At 40.4% G+C, this 12,397-nt stretch overlaps 1 pseudogene; it reads right to left on the bottom strand.

The window, feature by feature from the left end:
- Window positions 1–9,829: 9,829 nt before the first annotated feature.
- Window positions 9,830–11,374, bottom strand: LOC149208838 (aldehyde oxidase GLOX pseudogene; annotated as a pseudogene).
- Between the last annotated feature and the right edge of the window lie 1,023 nt (window positions 11,375–12,397).

The following is a 12,397-nucleotide window of genomic DNA, read 5'->3' as shown; positions in this document are numbered from 1 at the left end:
TTCATGTTTGATTTTCTCCAACTAATTAACTCAAGATGAATTAATTAATTATTTTTCAAACAACTGTTAAGATCAAATTCGAATTTTAATTCTCAATTTTAGTTCAGGGATTAACTAAAATTGGAATGTATCCCGAAATGCTATTTATAGTAGTCCTATTTTTAGCATTTCTATTTTATCATTCCTTGTTGCTATATCCAACACTGGTACCTAAGAAGCTATTTATAGAATTTCTAATTTTAGCATTTCTTGTTGCTATTTTCAACACTCCCTCTCAACAAGAAAGGCATTGAACTCGAACCCAATCTTGAACCTTTGGAATGTTCTGCATGCAACACTTCACCCTAGTGTTGTTGCTCGAGCAAATTTAGAAACAAAAAAATATCCAACCTGAATCAAAATGATGCCTCTGTCATCAAAGTCTTTGACTGCTATTGCCTCTGTCGACTGAAAACTCTACACCTTTGTGCTCTTCAATATCTGACTGCTGTAGCCTCTGTCACTTTGATCTCTGACTGCATCAATCACACTGATTCCTGCTACTGCATTCGTGCTGCTGCTGGTCCTATCTCTGAGAATGCATCCGCATTGCACCTCCTCTCATCATGTTTCATTGTGCTACTCACTATTACATTGCAACTCAGTTACTGAGAAGTAAGTAACTGATCTCCCAACTGACCTCCCTATTGGGCTAGAAACACCCTCTGATGTAGAAGCTTCCTCTGCCGCTCCATCTGCATCGTCTCTACCCACTTAGCTAGTCCTGCTACTCCTTGTCAGGGCTCCCATAGTAAGGTCTAATAAAAAAGGTTGGGTACCTCAAAGATCCTACCCCTATTTCAGCCTTCTTGGGACTGTCACTCCACATCGGCCCACCTCCTACCTAGAGGTATGGATGCATGTGATCCCTCTGCTCACTTGGCTCAAAATTTCCCCCTACTGGAGGTCTCTGCATGAGTGGATGCCTTCACTTGATCTCCTCTTGGCTTCTCCAGTTGTGGCTGCTCCACAACCTCCTGAAGTTGCTTCACCAATTGTGGCTCCTTCACAATTGTCTGAGACTTCTTGTGGTGCCGCATGTTGAGAGGTAATGTACTCTCCCTCTCAACCACCAAGTCTCCAACAGTTGCCTTGCTCTTCAAGGCTTTGCATGCATCTTGAACCTCAAGAGATATAGGTTATTGACTCATGAATCGATCTGCTTCACCTGTCTCGTGGTGACGTGTCTAAGGAAAACTTTTCCCTTACTGAAGACTACATCATAGCCTTTGTCTTCCAGCATTGCGATCGATACCAAGTTTTTCTGCAGTCCTAGCACATAATTCACATCTGTCAAGGTAATGCGAGCTCCATGCTCCCTTTGAAAAACAACTGTGCCTACTCCTGAGACACTATACTTTTCATCATTACCCATCTCTATGAGTATCTGGAGATCTTTCTCCTCCAAGGTACTGAAAAAACTCTTATCGCCGGTCATGTGGAATGAGGCTCCACTGTCAAGAAACTAACCACATCCCACCATGGATGAAACCATGCATGCGATGAGGGTGAAATCCAACTCAAACTGTGAGGCAAGTGCCTCACCTTCTGATCCTTTCTTGGATCCCTTCTTGGATTTCTTCAGTGGAAAATTTGTAACAAAATTCCCACCTCATGACAATGAAAGCATCGCACTTTTGATTTGTCAAACTTCTTCCCACCATAGGAAGAACTCGATTTGGGATGAGAATCCTTCTCCTTCCCTTTCTTTGCCTTACTCGCTAAGGCACAATTTTCTTCATCCTCCTTGGATGAAGAACCATCTCTGGTGCTTCTCCTTATCTCCTCCTGCATCAGATCTGACCACAGTTGTTCCCAATCTTGCAGTTTCTCTCTTCCATTTACCGAGTCTTGGTAGTTGTGCCAGCTCTCAGGAAGACCGAGGAGACCAAGACTCGCCATGTCATCATCAACTATCGTGATCCCTACACTTCCAAGCTCATCCTTGCAGGTGTTGAGCTTGTTCAGAAGTGTAGACATCATGCCGCCCTTTTCACACTGATTTTCCGAAGCTTGTCTTTCAGCACCAACTTCCTCTAATCGTTGTTGTTTTGATATAGATCTTTCAATGTTTTCCACATTGAAAACGGTGTCTCCTTCCCATGGAGGGTTGAGACAATGTGGTCTCGAACTCCCTCCAGGAGGATTCTCCTCTCTCTAGCCACACATTTCTTCCATTCTGCCAATTCTTTGGCATTAGTTGTTGTTGGCTTCGAGACTTCTTGATCAATGAAGTCATTTAGACCGTTTTCCTCCGATACCGCTTCCATGCGATCCTTTCAGGCTATATAATTCGAGCTGCCATCAAGGGCATACTCGAGTCTTAAACTGTTGAACGCCATTGGTGCAATTTGAGATGTGATAAGAATTCGAATTCTATAATCAGGAATTTCAAACTTCAAAATTCTCCCTTATTTGTATATTGTTCTTCACTTTGATCACCTTTGCTCCAATACCATGTAGAAATTCCCACTAGAGATCACCTGATAATGCAATATACTAAAGCAAAATACTAGATCTACTTCTACAATCAAACTTTGCGGAAGCTTAATCAATTTGAGCTAGATCAATCAGAACACATATAACAGAGAAGAAGAAATCATACACATGAAACACATAAGAATACTCTGGGGAAAGCCTCAGCTAAAAACCCTGATCTCTGTTTTATCATAGAAGTGGAAATATGTCCAGATTATGCAAAGCTTTAGCTCACAAGCTATCCAGCTCTCAGTACAATACCTATCTTGCTCATAGACAGTCAAAGGCTTCTAACAAACCTTCTCCTCTTCCCTCCAAGCCTCTTATTTCCTTGCGCAGTTTCTCTTGGGGTCCAATGCTGCCACCTGTGTGTAATTACCTCACACACTACTCACTAACCTCTGAAATAACTGCGAAATCCTAAAGGAGATAATTCCTTCTGCATGGATGAGTTTCCTATATATGAAAATTCCTCCAACTGATAGTACACTATCCCTTCCTCTGATCTCAACTGGGTCTCTGACTGAACTGACATGCATGAGTTGTTTATGAGAGAATATTTGGTTATCTAAGGTGCAGTAGTTATATGCATGTATGCATTAACTAACTGAACTCACAATCAGTTCCACAAAATGTTTGGAACTAATCTAATTGGACCTAACTCAGTTAACTGAGCTAACTAATTACAACTCAAAGTACAACTCATCCTGATCACTTTAATTAAGGGATAACTTCCTCAATCAAAGGGAAAATTGTTGCATGTCTTCACATAGAATTCATGTTTGATTTTATCGAACTAATTAACTCAAGATAAATTAATTAATTATTTTTCAAACAGCTGCTAAGATCAAATTCAAATTTTAATTCTCAATTTTAGTTCAGGGACTAACTAAAATTGGAATGTATCCCGAAATTCTATTTATAGCAGTTTTATTTCTAGCATTTCTATTTTATCATTCCTTGTTGTTATATCCAACACTGGTATCTGAGATGCTATTTATAGCATTTTTATTTTTAGCATTTCTTATTGCTATTTTCAACAGTTCAGTGGGAGATTTATGGGATATATACTGGTGGTGAAAGAATATGGTGAGCAATGGAAATATAGAGATTGATAAATTTAATGGTCAAAGTTTTGAGTTCTAGAAACTCAAGATGGAGGATCTGTTGGTGGATAAAGATCAGTGGATCACGGTAGATTCGGGTACTAAACCAACGAGAGTGTCTGATGAAGAATAAATGAAGTTGGATCAGAAGGCAAAGAGCACAATACGATTGTGTTTCAGATTCAGTATTTCTGAATGTATCAGGGGAAGCTATGACAAAGGCTTTGTGGGACAAGTTAGGGACTTTGTACCAATCTAAGTCTCTAGTGAATAAACGGTTCCTACGGAAAAAGAGGCATAACCTGAGGATGAAAGATGGAGACTCGGTGACAGAGCATCTGGACACATTTAATATTGTGGTAAATCAGTTATTGTCTATTGATATTAAAATTTCAGATGAAGATAAGTGTATCAATTTATTGTGTTCTCTACCAGATTCATGGGATAGTCTGGTTATTGCAATAGGTAGCAATGCAACTAGCTTGCAATTTGATGAAATAGTGTCATCCTTATTGACGGAGGAGATGAGACGAAAAAATATGGAGAGACAGAATGGTGATTCCTTGTCAGTACGAGGACGGTCCCAGAACAGAAACAAAAATAAGTCATCGAGTGGAAGATCTAAATCTAGAGGGAGATCTAAATCTCCATGAAAACCTGTAAAGGTGTGCTGGAAATGCGGAAAGGAATGACACTACAAAAGGGACTGTAGATCTGAAGCTCCTGACAAAGGAAAGGGATCTGATGATGCTCCTTCTGTGGAGGCGAAAACCACCTCAGATGAAGGTGGGGATGTGTACTTGGCTTCTTCAAGTACACATGTAGATCATGAGGCATGGTTGATTGACTCAGGTGCATCCTTTCACTTCACTCCCCATAGAGATTGGTTTTGCGAGTATGAGAAATATGATGGTGATGATGTCTTCTTGGAGGATGAAAGGAATTCTAGAATCATTGGTCGCAGGAAAGTTAAGTTGAAGTTGCAAGGTGGAAGGATTAGAACACTTCCTCGTGTTCTGCATATTCCTGCATTAGCCAGAAATCTGATTTCTGTAAGCAAGATGAATGATGCAGGTGTAAAAACAGTGTTCGAGAAAGATACCTACAAGATGGTTCGGGGAGCACTAGTATTTATGCACGGAGTTCGTATTGGAACTCTATACAAGTTGCAAGGTAGCACTGTTATTGATGGTGCAATAGTTCTGTGGTTCCTGAAAGGGGAGCAGAAAATCTAGTTTCCTTCTCTTTTCATTCCTAATAACTCTTCTTACTTATATTTCTTCCCTTCAAATTGTTAGAAGGTCCCCTAATTATTTGGTGGGGGGCTGGTCGGTATCTGGAGAAAAGACCATGCTATGGCATCAAAGGCTTGGACATATTGGAGAGAAGGGCTTTCTAATACTTCATGGTAAAGGTATGGTAGAAGGTATAACTAATAGCTATCTGGATTTTGCTTTCTATGAAAATTGTGTATATGGGAAGAAAAATTAGGTGAGTTTCCCTTCTGTTGGTAAGAGGGTGAAACAAATATTAGAGCTTGTGCACAATGATGTGTTTGGACCTGTGAAGGATCCATCACTGGGTAAGTCTGTGTACTATGTATAATTTATAGATGACTTCTCAAGGAATACATGGATATATTTCCTCAAGAAGAAATCTAAAGTCTTTGACAGGTTTAAAGAATTTAAGGCTCTAGTGGAAAACAAGACAGAGAAGAAGATAAAGGTGTTGAGGACAGATAACGGTGGAGAGTTTTGCAAGAAGGAATTTGAAGAATTCTATAAGAAGTGTGGTATAGCATGGCAGAAGACTACTCCATACACACCTAATAAAAATGGAGTTGCAGAAACAATGAACAAGACATTGATGGAAAGGGCAAGAACCATGCTCAGTGGTGCCAGGATAGGACAAGAATTCTGGTTAGAGGCGATGGAGACAACATGTTACTTGGTCAATAGATCACCTTCATCAACGTTGGAGGATAAGACTCCACAAGAGGTATGGATTGGTAAGAAACCCTCTCTTTCACATCTGAGGGTATTTGGATGTGATGCATATGTACATCTTCTAAAGGAGAAAAGAACAAAGTTGGAGAGTAAATTTGAAAAGTGCATCTTTATTGGGTATAAGGATGGCTTAAAGGGTTATAAGCTTTGGAACCCAATAATAAGGAAGGTTGTGTATAGCCGAGATGTGGCATTCAAAGAGGTGAAAGATGTTATTAAATATGAAGTCCCATCAAAGGTACCTGAAAAGATAGAGTTTGAGCTAAAGGAGAAAGAATCAGTCTCTACAATAGAAGAGGAATCAGAAGATGAAGAACCACAAACTCTGGGTGTGAGAAGATCAATTCGAGAAAGAAGATAGCCAGAAAGGTATTGTCCATCTATTTTCTATTCAAAATTTTATTTATATATTACTGATGATGATCCCATAAATGTGAAGGAAGGAGTAGATTTAGAGGATGGAAAACTCTGGAGAGAGGCCATGGTTGATGAAATGGCATCTTTGCACAAAAATGAGGCTTGGGATCTGGTGGAGTTGTCGGTTGGAAGGAAACCCATTGGCAGCAAATGGGTGTTCAAGAAGAAGACAAATGCAGAAGGAAAGGTGGAGAAATACAAAGCTCGGTTGGTAAGAAAAGGTTATTCCTAGGTGCCGGGAATTGATTTTGGTGATATTTTTTCTCCTGTTGCGAAGGTAGCTTCTATTAGATTACTTTTATTTATTGTTGTTTCTTTTGATTTTGAGGTAGAACAGATGGATGTGAAGACACCATTTCTTCACGGGGATTTAGAAGAAGAGATATACATGAAGCAACCTGAAGGATTTGTGGTGAAGGGTAAGAAAGAATTGGTATGCAAGTTAAAACATTCTTTGTATGGGTTAAAAATAGTCGCCAAGGATGCGGTATTAGAAATTTGATACATTTATACGGGAACTTGGCTTCACCAGAAGTAAAGCAGATCATTGTGTGTATTTTAAATTAATTGGTGAACGTGTTATTTATCTGGTCTTGTATGTGGATGATATGTTGTTGGTTGGAAATGACAAAGAAATTATCCAGGATTTGAAGACCCAATTGTCCTCCAAATTCGACATGAAAGATCTTGTTGTTGCAAACTATATTTTGGGCAATGAAATTAAAAGAGATTAGGGAAAGACGAAGCTCTGGTTAAACTAGAGGAAGTATGTTGAGACAATACTATAGAGGTTTAATATGCAGGATAGTAAACCGGTGAAGGTTCCTATTCCTATAGGTGTAAAATTATCTACTGAATAGTGTCCCAAGACACAAGAAGAGGAAGAGGACATGTCTCGTGTTCCATATGAAAGTGCAACCGATAGCCTGATGTATGTGATGGTCTGTACTAGACCAGACATTGCACATGCAGTGGGTGTATTGAGCAGGTTTATGTCAAAACCAGGAAAGGAGCATTGGACAACAGTGAAGCAGGTTTTTAGGTATCTCTGTGGCACTAGTGATTATGGTTTGTGCTACAAAGGAAGACCAGGATTGGACAGAGTTTTGGATATTCGTGGTTTTCGTTGATGCTGACTAGGTTGGAGATCTAGATTAGAGAAGATCTACAAGTGGGTATGTGTTTAACCTATTTGGAGGTGCAGTTAGTTGGATGAGTAAGAAACAATCTATAGTGGCACTATCAACTATAGAGACAAAATAAATGGCAGCCACTCATGCAAGCAAGGAAGTAGTTTGGTTGCAAAGATTGTGTCCAGGTATGGGGTTAGTACAGGGAACTATAAGGATAGACTGTGATAGCCAAAGTGCAATTTTCTTGGCAAATAACCCTGCTTATCATTCAAAGACAAAGCACATTGATGTTTAGTATCACTTTGTGAGGGATATCATAGAAGACAAAAAGGTTTTGCTGGTAAAGGTGGACACTTTGAAGAATACTGCAGATGCATTGACAAAATTTGTGAGCTCTGAGAAGTTCTCTTGGTGTAGAGAAACAATGGGTGTTGCAGTGCTTGATAAATGACTAAGCTCTCTTGTGGCCCCCTGTGGAAAGAAAACAACAAGTGGGAGAATGTTGGGTTGTGTTATATTCTTTCCACGACTGACCCCCCAGCTAAACCAGGGGGTTAGAGGGGGGGCAGATCCCCTCCTTCATTGCATCGATGTGCAGCAGGGGGTCACAAGGGGGTTTGAGTGGGGTGGTTAGCTTCCCTCGATGGGATCCAAGGCTGCGACCCACGGAATTTTTTTTTTTGGACCTATGGTTTTGTGCATGGTTTTCGCACATGGTTTTGGGCGCGATGGTTTTCCATCCATGGTATTGGATGCTTTAGCATGTGTATATATGTATTGTAAGATTGAAAGGAACATAATGAAAAATCAATCTGGTCCTGGTTTTGTGATCTAGGGGAAAAATCTCTGTGTATATTTGTTTTATGTGTTATGCTTTTGCTATTGGTTATTTTCTGTTTTTACAATCGTATGCATTTAATTTCTATATGGGGTTAAAACCTACAATTAGAGTGCCCTTCCATTGTTGACTTGGGGTTTCTATTGACACAACCTAATAAAAACACATTTTAATTAACTCTTCATGAATCCCATTCAAAATATATTTTATTAGTTATTCATGAACCATCCAAAACACCTCTTTTATCCTCAATGGATATATAATCTTTTATTTGACATTTAGTTTCCCCCATTTTGTGGGTATATTTTTCTCCCTTTCTTGCATATTAAGCCCTACCATTTCTTGCAATTTTGTTATTTACTTATTCTCGAGTTCTACCTTCTTGTCAGTGTTAGCCCATTTTGTCTTAATTTACCATTGTTTGGATTTTCTCACACTTGTAACATCCAAACAAATGTGAATTAATAAGAGATAACAAAATAGTTGACAAAAAATAGAGATGGAAAATAATGATTGAATATATTGATTTTTTAAAATATTTTTTTATTTATAATAAGATTGTCTTTATGATTAATCACATCATGAATATTTGGTCGATGTTTCAAACCATCTAATGTGGTTCATCCTCAAGACAAATATTCCAACCTTTATCCTGAGGATGAACCACATTATTCGAAAGGTAGACCAAATCTTTATGATGTGATTAATCAAAAGACAATCTCACTATCAATATGGATCACAAAAGTCTAAGATCTAGTATTTTTTTATTTGTTCTTATTATTAAATATAATTTTAAACACTTCCCCTACTTATACACTTTATTGATGCATGTGTTAACTTTTAAATTTTACCATCAACAAAAATGACATATTTATAATTAGTCAATAAAAAATATGAAAACCATAATAGATATATTGACTCAAAGCCAAAAATAAATAAATAATTATCCTTAACTTTCTTCTCATGCTTTAAAAATACTCTAACCCAAATAAAAGAGATAAGAAACTATTTAATTATTTCTCTTGAATATTCTAAATAAAACTATTTGCATAAATTAAGTACACCGAGAAAGCATACATAAACTACTTAAACTACTTGAGAGGTGTAATGTTTCAATGGTCATATCAACTAAAATGTTTTTCCTCATCTTTGCATCATTGAATTTTGTATACATTATAGATGAGATTCCATTCTTCCTATCTTTTTATTGGAATTTAATAAGCCTTTACTACTAATTATTAAGATAATAACTTTCTCATAGACTTGGACTATAGATCTCATATAAACCAGTGATTTTAATCCTCGAATTAAACTGTACCAGTATTTTAAGCTTTCCTACCTCATATCCTCTTCCTATGTATCCATTCACATTTATTCATTTTCAATGTAAAAACACAATCCATTCATTTAAATAATATGATTCACTTCGGGGTTCCCTTTGCCACTTCGAGCGTATGCTAGTATTTAGCATTATCTAGGATGGTATAGATTACACATTTTACCCTAAGATTATATGAAAAAAAAACAAAAGAAAAATACCAAAGTTAAATGACGTGGAGAAAAATTTAATTGGAATTGGACTGTTTCGAGTCTTTTTCAATCTGTAAACACTTTTGAATGTGGAACACTTTTAAAAGAGCGGCAAATAACACATTACAACATCACAAGGAACAGGTAGATGGACTCCTTATTCATTTACATTGCATGAAACTTAGACATACGAGTCGATCCCTTATTAGGTTCCATTATTACACTCCAGGAGTAGAGTTGAGATGCGTGAGTAGTATGGATATTTCCAGAGAGACAGTATTATTAGGCTGCTCCGAATTGAACCCATTGCGCGACGCTGGGAATGCCCCTGTTGACAACAAACATCATGTAATATCCAGGCGGCGCAGCCACTCCGCTGGGAGGAGCTGTCACCGACACTGAGTAAACGTTCCGTGTGTTGGGGAGAAGGACCGGTCTGGAAGCTGCGAGGGTGAGCAATCGCTGGTTCATGGAATGACTGTGGGTTGTGAATGACGGAGCGTAGATGTTCACATGGACAACGCTGGCGGGGTTCAGTCTAGCACGCACGGAGAAAACCACTTTGAAGGAGGCGCCGTAGCTGATGGAAGTGGAGGAGACGGAAGTTATCTGAGGGCGGAAGATGGCGTAAACAGAGTCCAGATAATAAGGGCTGTAGCTTTCCAGGCGGAGCTCTGTTGGGAAGGGCGTTCCGGTGAAAACGTAGCCGAAGTGGGCATTGGAGCCGCCAACGAGAACTCTTCCGTCGGCCAATACACTTGCGGAGGAGTGGTACATTCTCGCAATGGTAGTGTTTGCGAGGTCAGAGAAACGGGCGCCGAGAGCGGCGTTGGGACGGTAGAGTAAAGGGGAGAAGACCGGAGCTGTGGCCATGTCCCACCCGGCCACGCCTTTCCCGGCGCCGTTGATGATAATGACTTCTCCGTTGGGGAGGAGGAGCATGTCGCTCATGGTCCTGGGCCCCGTCATGGTCTCCATACTCCATACAGGATTGAAGTCAGTTATGACCATTCTGCCACAGTCGTTAAGGGCGTCGATGAAGTTGCCCGCTTTTGCTGAAGCGAAACCGTTATCGGGGCATCCCCCGCAGACGAGGACTTCGACTTTCTTAAATCCGTCGGAAGCGGAGAGGGGAAGCATGACGGAAGACCCTGTGGAAGGGTAGTTTCTGGGGCCATTCCCCGGCATTCTCGGATACGTCCTCACCACCAAGTTTTTGTTGTAGTCCAGCAGAATGGAGTCCCTATTGGCGAAGATGAAGAGGTTCCCGTCCGAGCAAAGGTGCAGAAATGGATACAGATTGTTCTCCACCTGCGCGCTGGTACGTGTCTGAGACAAGAAAGGCAGGCTGAAGGTTCCCTCCCCGGGTTTTTTGGGAACGAATTCGTAGGTGAAATCGCCGGTTCCTCCCACGACGATGATGCGGTTGTCGGGGAGGATTTGGTTAGAAGCGTACCACCGATTGTGTGCGAGATTGGGAGCCTGCGATTCATCCCAGTCGCAAGCTCCATTCGAACAGGGGACGAAGTAGCGGATTCTTCTTGCGCCATCTCGCCAACCTCCGGTGTGGACAAGTGTCCCGTTGGCGGCGAAGGCACCGGATGAACACCAGGTATCGGTGAAGATCTCGAGCGGCCTGACCACGTTGGTGTGCACGTTATATTCGATGGAATGAGCCCAGCAGTCGTGAGTCAGTGCCTGATCCTGTGGATTGTCGCGGCATCGACCATTGTCGAGCATCAGCTGCGAAGGACCGAAGTTGGTCCTGTCGAACATGACGACCGTGTCAAGATGAGTAACAGTCATATGCATGGCTGAAACTCCTCCGTTCTGTACGAGAAGGTTCCAACTCCCGGGCCTCACAGACTGCGCTGCTGCGTCCCGTAAGAACGTGTTCATGATCCACAATACCATTATCGTAACATTCCATAAACCGTAGTCCCTATTCTTCGACTTTTCCATCGTAATTGAGACTCTGGAAGCACGTTTCTCCCGTTGTCACAGACAATGCAAGACTAACGATACGATCGACAAGCAAGTGTTGATATTGCTGTATGTGAGCGGGTTAACATTTATATAGCGCACGAGAAAGTCATAGAGTTTACACAAGAAGAGCAATAAGATTGGAATGGATGTGATATCGGCTTATCCCGTGTCTATCACACTATATAATAATGTCACGTTTCCGGAGAGTTTTCCTTACTGGGTTTGCTCTTTCCATATTCGGCGTGGATTTCATACGACAATTATAATAATATTTATCAGGGCATTGGGTTGCGTTCTCAACTGAAATAACCCGGTGCCTCTCCTAGTTTATGTTTAATTTCAGTACGTACCATCAATTTATTAGTTTAATTCTCTCTCGATCAAGTAGAAATTCAATTAGAATTTCTAGTCAACCCAGCGTTCATTTTTTAAGGGGATACGTAGATCGTGGATACCTCGTGCTTACGTGTGCGTGATGTAAACACTCTCGTTTGTCAACCTCCAGCCCAAAGTGGCGATTCTGGCTTTATCTATGATTATGCTGTGCACCATGCAGCACTGATCTAGTTATCATGTTACGGTGATCAAATTGGCGGGTTTTGTCAAATCCAACTCGAACTCTATCTCTGCCAGCCCGGTGTGAGTGATGGGAAGAATTAAAATATTTTGAATATGATAGAACGATAACAACAATAACTGGGCAAGCATAGCCTCGTGCCTTTCCGCATTTATTCTGAAGTGATCTTATTGTGGCGGCTAACCAGACCATTAACGGAAATGGAGTTATCGGGTTCAAGTCAAACCAGCTTTAAAACGATTTACTAGCAATTGCACCCATAGGCGCAAAGGAAAGCCGATAAGAGG

This window comes from Pinus tabuliformis, chromosome 1_2 (assembly GCF_031772625.1).
Source record: "Pinus tabuliformis cultivar Carrire ecotype Pingquan chromosome 1_2, CPIR1, whole genome shotgun sequence".
NCBI classification, from domain to species: Eukaryota; Viridiplantae; Streptophyta; class Pinopsida; order Pinales; family Pinaceae; genus Pinus; species Pinus tabuliformis.
This window is presented reverse-complemented; position numbering and strand designations above follow the sequence as displayed.